Here is an 11,804-nt window from a genome sequence, read left to right as displayed (position 1 = left end):
AAGTATCCTTGATAAAAAGAAGTTGGTGGCTAAATTAAAGTTGAAGGCCACAAGGAAAGTTAGTATGGTGTTGGGAGGGGCTATGAGTCAGGCCCCACCCAAATCTTATGATGTGGTGGATGTCACAGTCAAATTAGGTGGACATCGCAGAGACATTACAGCCTTGGTGGTAGAGACGTTACCCATGGCAATTACAGCGAGAGGTCTTGCTGCAGCAGCTAAGCGATTGAAAGACATTGACGTGAAGCTGGCAGACCAGGGAATTACCACTGACACAGTCAGAAATGTAGGTATCCTGGTGGGAGCCAATCAGATAGATGACTTCCTGTCTACACGATGGATGTTTAGGGAAGGAATTGGTTTATACAGATCCCCAGTAGGATACATCATAGGCGGCAGGATTCCACCTGAATTCCCTGCCACTCCAGAGAGAGAAGAAGCTGTCCCCATGATAGCTGGGGGAGTAGTGATAATGAGTACCAGCATACACGATGAACCACCAAGGAAGCTGAACCAGGTAGGGAGTGACGAACACTCGGCCACCTTGGGAAAACACTTTTACAGGGTATGTAAAGAGGGAGATAGATTGCCATTAAATCCAGGGAACCTCATATCAGTGGGAGGAAAGGTTACCAGGGCATGTGGGCCACTGGGTGGGAAAGTACGGAGCTGCTCAGTCAAGGCTAGACATACGAAAGATGTTAAAGTTAAAGGAAAGGGTGCTAAGACCACTGGAACCAACAAGTTTACACCCCCAGAGGTCCACACAGGGGAAACTGGATGGTTGAAGTTAGACCAGAGTCTACTCGACGAGAGTGGCCGGACGGCACTCGTGTCCAGGGTCCACCGTGGGGGCTCGCGGAAGGTGAACTTGATTTAGACTTAGCGCCTACCTTCACCGGCAGGAGGATGTTGGAATTTATTCGGTCCAAGAAGTCCCAACGAGGAAAAATACACCGTTCGAGGGCCCTTAAATCCACCCAAAACACAAACACACTCACCCGGGTTGGTGAAGGTGGTTGGAAGGTACTTTTTTAATTGATAGATTTACCCTTCAGGGAAGAAGTAGGTAGTTTATACTGTTAGTACACTAATATTAGGATTATTGAGGCAACTGTAGATAATAATAATGTAGACCTAAGACCTTAATGTAGGTAGTAAATAGGCCGATAATGTAGGCAAACACTAGGTTATGTTAGCCAGGGAGAACTGGCAGCCCAAGTTTGAATGCTGGGGCATGGGGTTTTGAGGCCGCCGTGCTTTCTTCTATGACCAGACACCATCTGAGCAACACGTGCCATGATCAGCAGGCGGTGCCACCACGTGTCTTCACATATGAGACCTGGGGAAATCTGGTGGAGGCACCTCGGTGTAATGTAGATGTCCTCCTCTGCCAGGCCCATACAGTAAGACAAGACCTCCACTTTTTCTTAGGATTCTGGCCAGCGTCTGGGGAAAGTTGCGAGTGAGTTGAGCTGTAGGCCTTTGTGCAGCTGGCAGTTCATGACCAGTACGTACTTTGTCTCTTGTCAACCTAGAAGCTAGTGTCTGTTTCTGCATAGTTATACTAGGGGATACACACCCTCTTGGATACAGGAATTTCTGAGGTGCAGGCAGGTCACTAATATCGATTGAATATTGCAGGAACTAAGGCTCCCGATTGCACGTGGTTTCTGGGGGGAAGTCCAAAGGGGCTAAGCTTAGGGAGGTTGAAGACCAGAATAGAATCTGCATCACCAAGTAAGTTAGTCCTTTAAACGTGCATGCAGGCGAGATTTCTTGCAACATCAATCATTTATGAAAATCTGTCCTATAAGCCACTTGTAAGGCTGAGGTACCGACCTCAGAGCTCGGTGTCAACAGAGCTTGCCAGGGTAGGCGACTCATTTGGAGGCAGTCCAAACAAATTTTCACACCTATCTCACCTATGGAATTTGTGCATGGGGCTCAACAACAATAAACCATCTCAGACCATTAATTACCCAACAAAAGGCTGCAGTCAGAATGATAACAAATTTCCACTACAGGCAGCACACTCCACCAGTATTCAAAACTCTAAACCTACTCACCATTCAAAACATCCATACTTATTACTGCACCTACTACATTCATAGAACACTTAATTCTGATATAAACTCTCCCCTCAAACGTCTCCTTACCAACCTCAACAGAACACATGACCATAACACAAGGCACAGATCACTCTTTGATGTTCCTGGAGTCCATCTCACGTCCATCTCAAGGCCCTATAATCTGGAATTCATTACCTGTGAATATAAAAGAAACACTGTCTGTTTATAAATTCAAGTCTCTTCTCAAAAATCACTTACTCATCCACAACTAAATAAATACTGAATAACTGTATCTCATAGATTGTATGTCGTACATGTTTCTCATTATTGTATCTCATAAATGTCTAACCTGTGACCCAATCAAACTTTATTTTTTAATTACATTACCTAACAGAATACTCCATTCTACTGAATGCTCAGCAACACAGTAAATGACCATATGACCTGTCTTTGTAACACTCATTTGTGCTAAATTGTTATCTGTTTACAATGGTGTTTTTAACACTGAATATATCATTGCTTAGTTAATCTTAACTTAATTTTAAGCCTGCCCATAATGATCTGCATACAAGGGGCTTTGGCATGTTGCACTTTAATAACTGTATTCCTTTCTACTTTACTGTACCATGTTCAAATAAATAAATAAATAAATAAATAAATAAATAAATAAATAAATAAATAGAACCCGGACCCTCACCGTGGGAATCTAGAACTTTTGTTACCAGGCCAAGGGCCACCAACTGTTCCACACGTGTCTTGATGATAAGTGTTCAGCATCATTACTTTGGAGCCGCCATCCTTTAGCTCTTATTTATGTCCTCTAACCTATGTCCACAAGCCTGGCGTGGGTCACCCACAAGCCTGGCGTGGGTCACCCACAAGCCTGGCATAGGTCACCCACAAGCCTGGCGTGGGTCACCCACAAGCCTGGCGTGGGTCACCCACAAGCCTGGCGTGGGTAATTATCCAAGACTTATTTTAGTAGTACTATTGATTCATTTATTTCACGGGGTCATATAACACCTGGGAGTGGAATGTATTGAGGATCGATCCAAGGAAGGAGAGGATTAGTCCATATACCAGTTCCTTGGATCCAGAACCCCTCACCTGCATGACGGTGTCTCCCTCGAGAGGCCTCAGCTGGTGCTTGAGGTAAAGAAGTAGTCGATGCTGTGTGAACCGTAGTTTGGGAATTTCTTCGCCTCTCTCTTCTAACAATGTTCATGTCTCGTGTATACTATGGTGTCCAGTCCCTGGACCCATTATGTACCTTTGTAATCTTTTGACTACCGCCCACAGGATGGGTATGGGGTGCATAATGAAGATATTAGACTAGACGACTCGTGTATACTAACTTGGAAGAGGAGTAGAGAGAGGAAAATAACAGGAAAGAGGAGGATGAGGGCATGGGAAGGCGGAGGAAGAGGTGAAGAATGAGGGCAGAGGGAGGAGTAGAAGCAAGAGGGGGAGGAGGAGGAAGGAGTGGAGAAGAAGTGCAGGCAGGAGGAGGAAGAGATCAGGTATAGGATTAACATCAGAGAGCGAGGGTCAGTTTGCCCTTGACTGTGAATGACCGCGGACGTGTGTATACCCTGCCGTACCTTGCCTCACGTGTGTAACGTGCCGTGCCCTGCCTTACTTGTGTACCCTGCCTCACGTACCTTACTTTACGCCGCCCCCATCTTACGTACCCAGGTAGGTCACTATCGCACCTGTCCAGGTAGGTCACTATCACACTTGCCCAGGTAGGTCACTATCACACCTGCCCAGGTAGGTCACTATTACACTTGCCCAGGTAGGTTACTATCATACCTGCCCAGGTAGGTCACTTTCACACCTGCCGAGGGAGGTCACTCACACTTGCCAGGTAGGCCACAATCACACCTGCCCAGGTAGGTCACCATCACACCTGCCCAGGTAGGTCACTTTCACACCTGCCGAGGGAGGTCACTCACACTTGCCCAGGTAAGCCACAATCACACCTGCCCAGGTAGGTCACTATCACACCTGCCCAGGTAGATCACTTTCACACCTGCCGAGGGAGGTCACTCACACTTGCCCAGGTAAGCCACAATCACACCTGCCCAGGTACGTCACTATCACTTGCCTAAATAAGTCACTATCACACCTGCCCAGTTAGGTCACTATCACACCTGCCCAGATAGGTCACTTTCACACCTGCCGAGGGAGGTCACTCACACTTGCCCAAGTAGGCCACTCTCACACTTGCCCAGGAAGATCACACACACACACAGACACAGACACACAGACACACACACACACACACACACACACACACACACACACACACACACACACACACACACACACACACACACACACACACACACACACACACCTAGTCAAGCACGTCAAGAAATTAGAGAAAGTGCAAAGGTTTGCAACAAGACTAGTCCCAGAGCTACGGGGATTGTCCTATGAAGAAAGGTTGAGGGAAATCGGCCTGACGACACTGGAGGCCAGGAGGGTCAGGGGAGACATGATAACGACATATAAAATACTGCGCGGAATAGACGAGGTGGACAAAGACGGGATGTTCCAGAGATGGGACACAGACACAAGAGGTCACAATTGGAAGTTGAAGACTCAGATGAATCAAAGGGATGTTAGGAAGTATTTCTTCAGTCATAGAGTAGTCAGGCCATGGAATAGCCTAGAAGGTGATGTGGTAGAGGCAGGAGCATAAGAACATAAGAACATAAGAACGATGGAACACTGCAGAAGGCCTACTGGCCCATGCGAGGCAGGTCCAAGTCTCCTACCGGCTTAAGCCAATGCACCCAACCTAGTCAGGTCAGGTCACATTGACTTAAGGGAGAACACGGCAACCGACCTGGTAGCACAAGCTATCAGGTCTAACTCACACCCACCCACATCTACTCATGTATTTATCCAACCTATTTTTAAAGCTACACAACGTTCTGGCCTCTATAACGGTATTTGGGAGTTTGTTCCACGCATCCACAACTCTATTACCAAACCAGTACTTTCCTATATCCTTCCTGAATCTGAATTTTTCCAACTTAAAACCATTGCTGCAAGTCCTGTCTAGGCTAGATATTTTCAGCACACTATTTACATCCCCTTTATTTATTCCTGTCTTCCATTTATACACCTCAATCATATCCCCCCTAATTCTACGTCTTTCTAGAGAGTGCAGTTTCAGGGCTCTTAGTCTATCCTCATAGGGAAGGTTTCTGATACATGGGATCAACTTTGTCATCCTCCTTTGTACATTTTCCAGAGAATTTATATCCATTCTGTAATACGGTGACCAAAACTGTGCAGCATAATCTAAATGAGGCCTAACCAAGGATGTATTGAGTTGAAGAACAACCTGAGGACTCCTATTATTTATGCTTCTTGATATGAAGCCAAGGATTCTATTAGCTTTATTGCGAACACTTATGCACTGTTGTCTTGGTTTCAGATTACTGCTAACCAGAACTCCTAAATCTTTTTCGCAATCCGTAATATTAAGATCTACATTATTTAGTTTATATGTTGCATGGTTATTGTCCTGTCCAACATTTAGAACTTTGCATTTGTCTATATTAAACTGCATCTGCCACTTCTCCGACCACTGCATCAGTCTATTCAAATCTTCCTGGAGTGCTCGAATGTCCTCGTCAGAATGAATTCGACGGCCTATTTTGGTGTCATCGGCAAACTTGCCGATGTCACTCTTTATGCCCTCATCTATGTCGTTTATGTAGATTGTGAACAGCAGGGGGCCCAACACTGACCCCTGTGGAACACCGCTCGTGACGCTTCCCCACTCTGATTTCTCCCCATTTATGCAAACTCTCTGCTGCCTATTTGTCAACCATGCCTCTATCCAGGAAAAAATTTCTCCTCCTATTCCATGTGCTTTAATTTTCCTCAATAGTCTCTGATGTGGGACCCTGTCAAAAGCCTTACTGAAGTCCATATACACAATATCATATTCATTACCATGATCTACCTCCTCAAATACCTTAGTGAAAAAAGTTAATAAATTCGTAAGGCAGGAACGCCCCTTTGTAAAACCATGCTGAGATTCGTTGATTAATTTATGCTTTTCAAGGTGGCTACGAACTGCCTCGGCAATTATTGACTCCATAAATTTTCCCACTATGGAGGTTAGGCACAGTTTATTATCGTCCTGTTCTACATAATTTATCATTACTGGAATATCGCTGGTATCCTCCTGTGTAAAAACTGAGAGGAAGTATGTGTTAAAAATTCTACACATTTCCTTATCACTGTCAATGAGCTGACCCGAGGAACTTCTGAGTGGGCCTATCTTGTCCCTGATCTTACTTCTGTATACCTGAAAGAATCCTTTTGGGTTAGTCTTCGATTCTCTTGCAACTTTAACCTCATAATCTCTTTTTGCTTTTCTAATTCCCTTTTTTATTTCTCTCTTTAACTGAATATATCGATTTCTCAATTGCCCCTTTCCTCTTTTGATTTGCCTATATATGCCTCTCTTTTGACCAATCAGATATTTTAATCTATTGTTCATCCATTTAGGATCATTTTTGTTTGATCTGATTTCCCTATTTGGAACATAATTTGACTGAGCAGCTAGAACTATGCCCTGGAAAGCATCATATCGGCAACCATCACCACCTACCTGACCCTTAGTCAGGTCATTCCAGTTCAGCCCACCTAAGTAATTTTTCAGTCCTATGAAATCAGCCAAGCGAAAGTCAGGGACGGAGACTTGATTGCCATTATTAGGGGAATTCCATGATATATTAAAACTGAGTGATTTGTGATCACTTTCCCCAAGCTCATCATTAACCTCAAGATTATTAATTAGTGTTTCCCTACTGGCAAGAACCAAGTCAAGGAGGTTATTTCCCCTAGTTGGCTCTGTCACAAACTGTTTTAAAAAACAATCCTGGATCGTATCAAGAAAGTCACCTGACTCTAAATTTCCTGTCAAATTGCTCCAGTCAATCTGTCTATAGTTGAAATCTCCCATTAGCACAACATTTTCGTATGTAGATGCCTTACGAATTTCGTCCCATAGAAGTTTAGTGCACTCCCTATCAAGATTTGGGGCCCTGTAAATCACACCCAAAATTAGTTTTTCTCGGCCCTCGAGAAGCTGTAACCAAACAGATTCAGTGGCTGACGCTTCTGGAGTTTACCTGGAGTTTACCTGGAGAGAGTTCCGGGGGTCAACGCCCCCGCGGCCCGGTCTGAGACCAGGCCTCCTGGTGGATCAGAGCCTGATCAACCAGGCTGTTGCTGCTGGCTGCACGCAAACCAACGTACGAGCCACAGCCCGGCTGATCCGGAACTGACTTTAGGTGCTTGTCCAGTGCCAGCTTGAAGACTGCCAGGGGTCTGTTGGTAATCCCCCTTATGTGTGCTGGGAGGCAGTTGAACAGTCTCGGGCCCCTGACACTTATTGTATGGTCTCTTAACGTGCTAGTGACACCCCTGCTTTTCATTGGGGGGATGGTGCATCGTCTGCCAAGTCTTTTGCTTTCGTAGTGAGTGATTTTCGTGTGCAAGTTCGGTACTAGTCCCTCTAGGATTTTCCAGGTGTATATAATCATGTATCTTTCCCTCCTGCGTTCCAGGGAATACAGGTTTAGGAACCTCAAGCGCTCCCAATAATTGAGGTGTTTTATCTCCGTTATGCGCGCCGTGAAAGTTCTCTGTACATTTTCTAGGTCGGCAATTTCACCTGCCTTGAAAGTTGCTGTTAGTGTGCAGCAATATTCCAGCCTAGATAGAACAAGTGACCTGAAGAGTGTCATCATGGGCTTGGCCTCCCTAGTTTTGAAGGTTCTCATTATCCATCCTGTCATTTTTCTAGCAGATGCGATTGATACAATGTTATGGTCCTTGAAGGTGAGATCCTCCGACATGATCACTCCCAGGTCTTTGACGTTGGTGTTTCGCTCTATTTCGTGGCCAGAATTTGTTTTGTACTCTGATGAAGATTTAATTTCCTCATGTTTACCATATCTGAGTAATTGAAATTTCTCATCGTTGAACTTCATATTGTTTTCTGCAGCCCACTGAAAGATTTGGTTGATGTCTGCCTGGAGCTTTGCAGTGTCTGCAATGGAAGACACTGTCATGCAGATTCGGGTGTCATCTGCAAAGGAAGACACGGTGCTGTGGCTGACATCCTTGTCTATGTCGGATATAAGGATGAGGAACAAGATGGGAGCGAGTACTGTGCCTTGTGGAATTTAATATCTTGTCTAACACAACAATTTAAATTGTCTCTGACGTACATCGCTACTCCACCACCTTTCCTGTTGACCCTGTCAGTGTGGAATAATTTATAGCCTTGTATGTGACATTCAGAGGGCATCTCTCTATCTTTCAGATTGAGCCAGGTCTCTGTTATAGCAATAATATCTATGTTTCCTGCACTTGCAATTAATCTTAGCTCATCTATCTTATTTCTTACACTCCTGCTATTACTATAGTAAACCTTAAGGGAGCTAGTCCCTTGCTGCCCTCTGCTGTCCCCCTTTGTTTGCTGACCTGATCTATTGTCTTTATTTATAACTTCATGCTGAATGCCTTTTATACATTTACTGTTTCCAACCCAAGTGTTGCAACCTGCTTGTTTCCCACACACACCCATACCTCTATCTTCCATCAGTTTAAAATCATAGGCATTTCACCAATGGCCTTCTCAATCGAGTCTGCAAGTGCTACCACCCCAGCCCCAGAGAGATGTACCCCATCCCTTGCATACATATCATGTTTGCCATAAAAGTTGTTCCAGTTGTCAATGAATGGGATTGCAAGTTCCTTGCAGTATCTGTCTAGCCAGCAATTTACACCAATTGCCCTAGACAACCATTCATTTCCTACTCCCCTTCTAGGCAAGATGCTACATATGATTGGGATCCCTCCCTTAGACTTAATGAAATCTATAGCTGACCTGTACTTATCTAGCAGCTCTTCTCTCCTACCCTTCCCAATATCATTTCCACCAGCACTGAGACAGATAATGGGCTTGTTCCCATTACCTGACATGATATTATCCAGCCTGTTGACAATGTCCCCAACACCAGCTCCAGGGAAGCACACTCTATCTCTCATCTTCTTATTCCTATTACAAAAAGCACGGTCAATATATCTTACCTGAGAGTCACCAACCACAAGAATGCGCTTACCTCCATTAGCAGGGGCAGTAGTACCCTTACCTTCACTGGCCACTGAAGTACATTCATCCTGAAGAACAGAGAAGCGATTTCCTACCTTCAGATCTTCACTCTTAACTTTCCTTACTCTGATGCGCCTTCCATTACTGTGAACCACTCGCCACTTGAGGCAGGTGCTGGACTGCACCTCACTGCTGGTAGCCGTTGCTACCTCCCCAGCTACAGCCTCCTCACAGCGAGAGACAGACTGCACCTCACTGCTAGAAGCCTCATTCCCCACAACTCCAGCCACCTCACACTCTCTCCCAGACCCATTGAGGTGGACCTTCAGCCTCCTAATCTCCTCCTGGAGAAGCAAGACCTCCTCCTTCAACTCTCCAACCTCAATTTTTAAAACACTGCAGAAGCAAGCCATGCTTTGTAACCGTCCACACTAATCCCCAACGCAGCTCAGGGTCTGTGACCTCACGTGACGACTGACCACTGACCACATACATAGTTTTAAGGCGAGGTATGATAGAGCTCATGGGGCAGGGAGAGAGAGGACCTAGTAGCAATCAGCGAAGAGGCGGGGCCAGGAGCTATGAATCGACCCCTGCAACCACAAATAGGTGAGTACAAATAGGTGAGTACACACACACACTCACACAGGCAGAACTACAAAGGGATCTGGACAGATTGCAGACCTGGTCCAACAATTGGCTCCTGGAGTTCAACTCCACCAAATGCAAAGACATGAAGATTGGGGAAGGGCAAAGAAGACCGCAGACGGAGTACAGTCTAGGGGGCCAGACTACAAACCTCACTCAAGGAAAAAGAACTTGGGGTCAGTATAACACCAGGCACATCTCCTGAGGCACACATAAACCAAATAACTGCTGCAGCATATGGGCGCCTAGCAAACCTCAGAACAGCATTCCAACATCTTAATAAGGAATCGTTCAGGACCCTGTACACCGGGTGCGTTAGGCCCATATTGGAGTATGCGGCACCAGTTTGGAACCCACACCTAGCCAAGCACGTAAAGAAACTAGAGAAAGTGCAGAGGTTTGCAACAAGACTAGTCCCAGAGCTAAGAGGTATGTCCTACGAGGAGAGGTTAGGGGAAATCGACCTGACGACACTGGAGGACAGGAGAGATAGGGGGGACATGATAACGACGTACAAAATACTGAGAGGAATTGACAAAGTGGACAAAGACAGAATGTTCCGGAGATGTGACACAGCAACAAGGGGACACAGTTGGAAATTGAAAACACAGATGAATCACAGGGATGTTAGGAAGTATTTCTTCAGACACAGAGTAGTCAGGAAGTGGAATAGTTTGGGAAGTGATGTAGTGGAGGCAGGATCCATACATAGCTTTAAAGCTCATGGTGCAGTGAGAGTGACCCAGTAGCGGCCAGTGAAGAGGCGGAGCCTGGTGCTTTGATCGACCCCTGCAACCACAACTAGGTTAGTACAACTAGGTGAGTACACACACACACACACTCAGGAGGAGCCAGGAGCTGAGTCTCGACCCCTGCAACCACAGTTAGGTGAGAACACACACATTATGGATTCCACCTCACATTAGTCTTCAGATGCATGATGGTACTGATAAATTGGCAGTCATATACCTTAACATGCCGTGACTAATAAGTCATATACCTTAACATGCCGTGACTAATAAGTCATATACCTTAACATGCCGTGACTAATAAGTCATATACCTTAACATGCCGTGACTAATAAGTCATATACCTTAACATGCCGTGACTAATAAGTCATATACATTAACATGTCGTGACTCGTAAGTCATGTAATTTGATATGTCGCCTGGTTGATCAGGCTCTGATCCACCAGGAGGCCTGGTCACAGACCGGGCCGCGGGGGCGTTGACCCCCGGAACTCTCTCCAGGTAAACTCCAGGTAAACTCCAGACTTGCCGAATAAGCCTAATTCCCTTAAGAACATAAGAACATAAGAAAGAAGGAACACTGCAACAAGCCTACTGACCCATACGAGGCAAGTCCAAGTCTCCTACCGGCTTAAGTCAATGCCCCAACCTAGTCAGGTCAGGTCACATTCACTTAAGGAAGGAACACCGCAATTGACCTAGTAGCACAAGGTAATCGGGTCCAACTCACACCCACCCACACCCACTCATGTATTCATCTAACCTATTTTTAAAACTACACAACGTTTTAACCTCTATAACTGTTCTTGGGAGTTTGTTCCACTCGTCCACAACTCTATTACCAAACCAGTGCTTTCCTATATCCTTCCTGAATCTGAATTTTTCCAACTTAAAACCATTGCTACGAATCCTGTCTAGGCTAGATATTTTCAGCACGTTATTTGCATCCCCTTTATTTATTCCTGTCTTCCATTTATACACCTCAATCATATCCCCCCCTAATTCTACGCCTTTCTAGAGAGTGCAGATTCAGGGACCTCAGTCTATCCTCATAGAGAAGATTTCTGATACATGGGATCAACTCTGTCCTCCTCCTTTGTATGTTTTCCAGAACATTTATACCCATTCTGTAATACGGTGAATAAAACTGTGCAGCATAATCTAAATGAGGTCTAACCTAGG

General features: G+C 45.3%; 1 protein-coding gene across 1 annotated transcript in view; it reads left to right on the top strand.

Moving 5' to 3' along the window:
* Positions 1-3,636: 3,636 nt before the first annotated feature.
* LOC128684112 (organic cation transporter protein-like) overlaps positions 3,637-11,804 on the top strand; it is a 664,663-nt gene continuing 656,495 nt past the window's right edge. The window contains exon 1 of the mRNA XM_070090434.1: positions 3,637-3,767. The gene's annotated coding sequence lies outside the window, so the exon portion shown is untranslated. The remainder of the gene's footprint in view (positions 3,768-11,804) is intronic.

This window comes from Cherax quadricarinatus, chromosome 3 (assembly GCF_038502225.1).
Source record: "Cherax quadricarinatus isolate ZL_2023a chromosome 3, ASM3850222v1, whole genome shotgun sequence".
Classification (NCBI taxonomy): domain Eukaryota; kingdom Metazoa; phylum Arthropoda; class Malacostraca; order Decapoda; family Parastacidae; genus Cherax; species Cherax quadricarinatus.
This window is presented reverse-complemented; position numbering and strand designations above follow the sequence as displayed.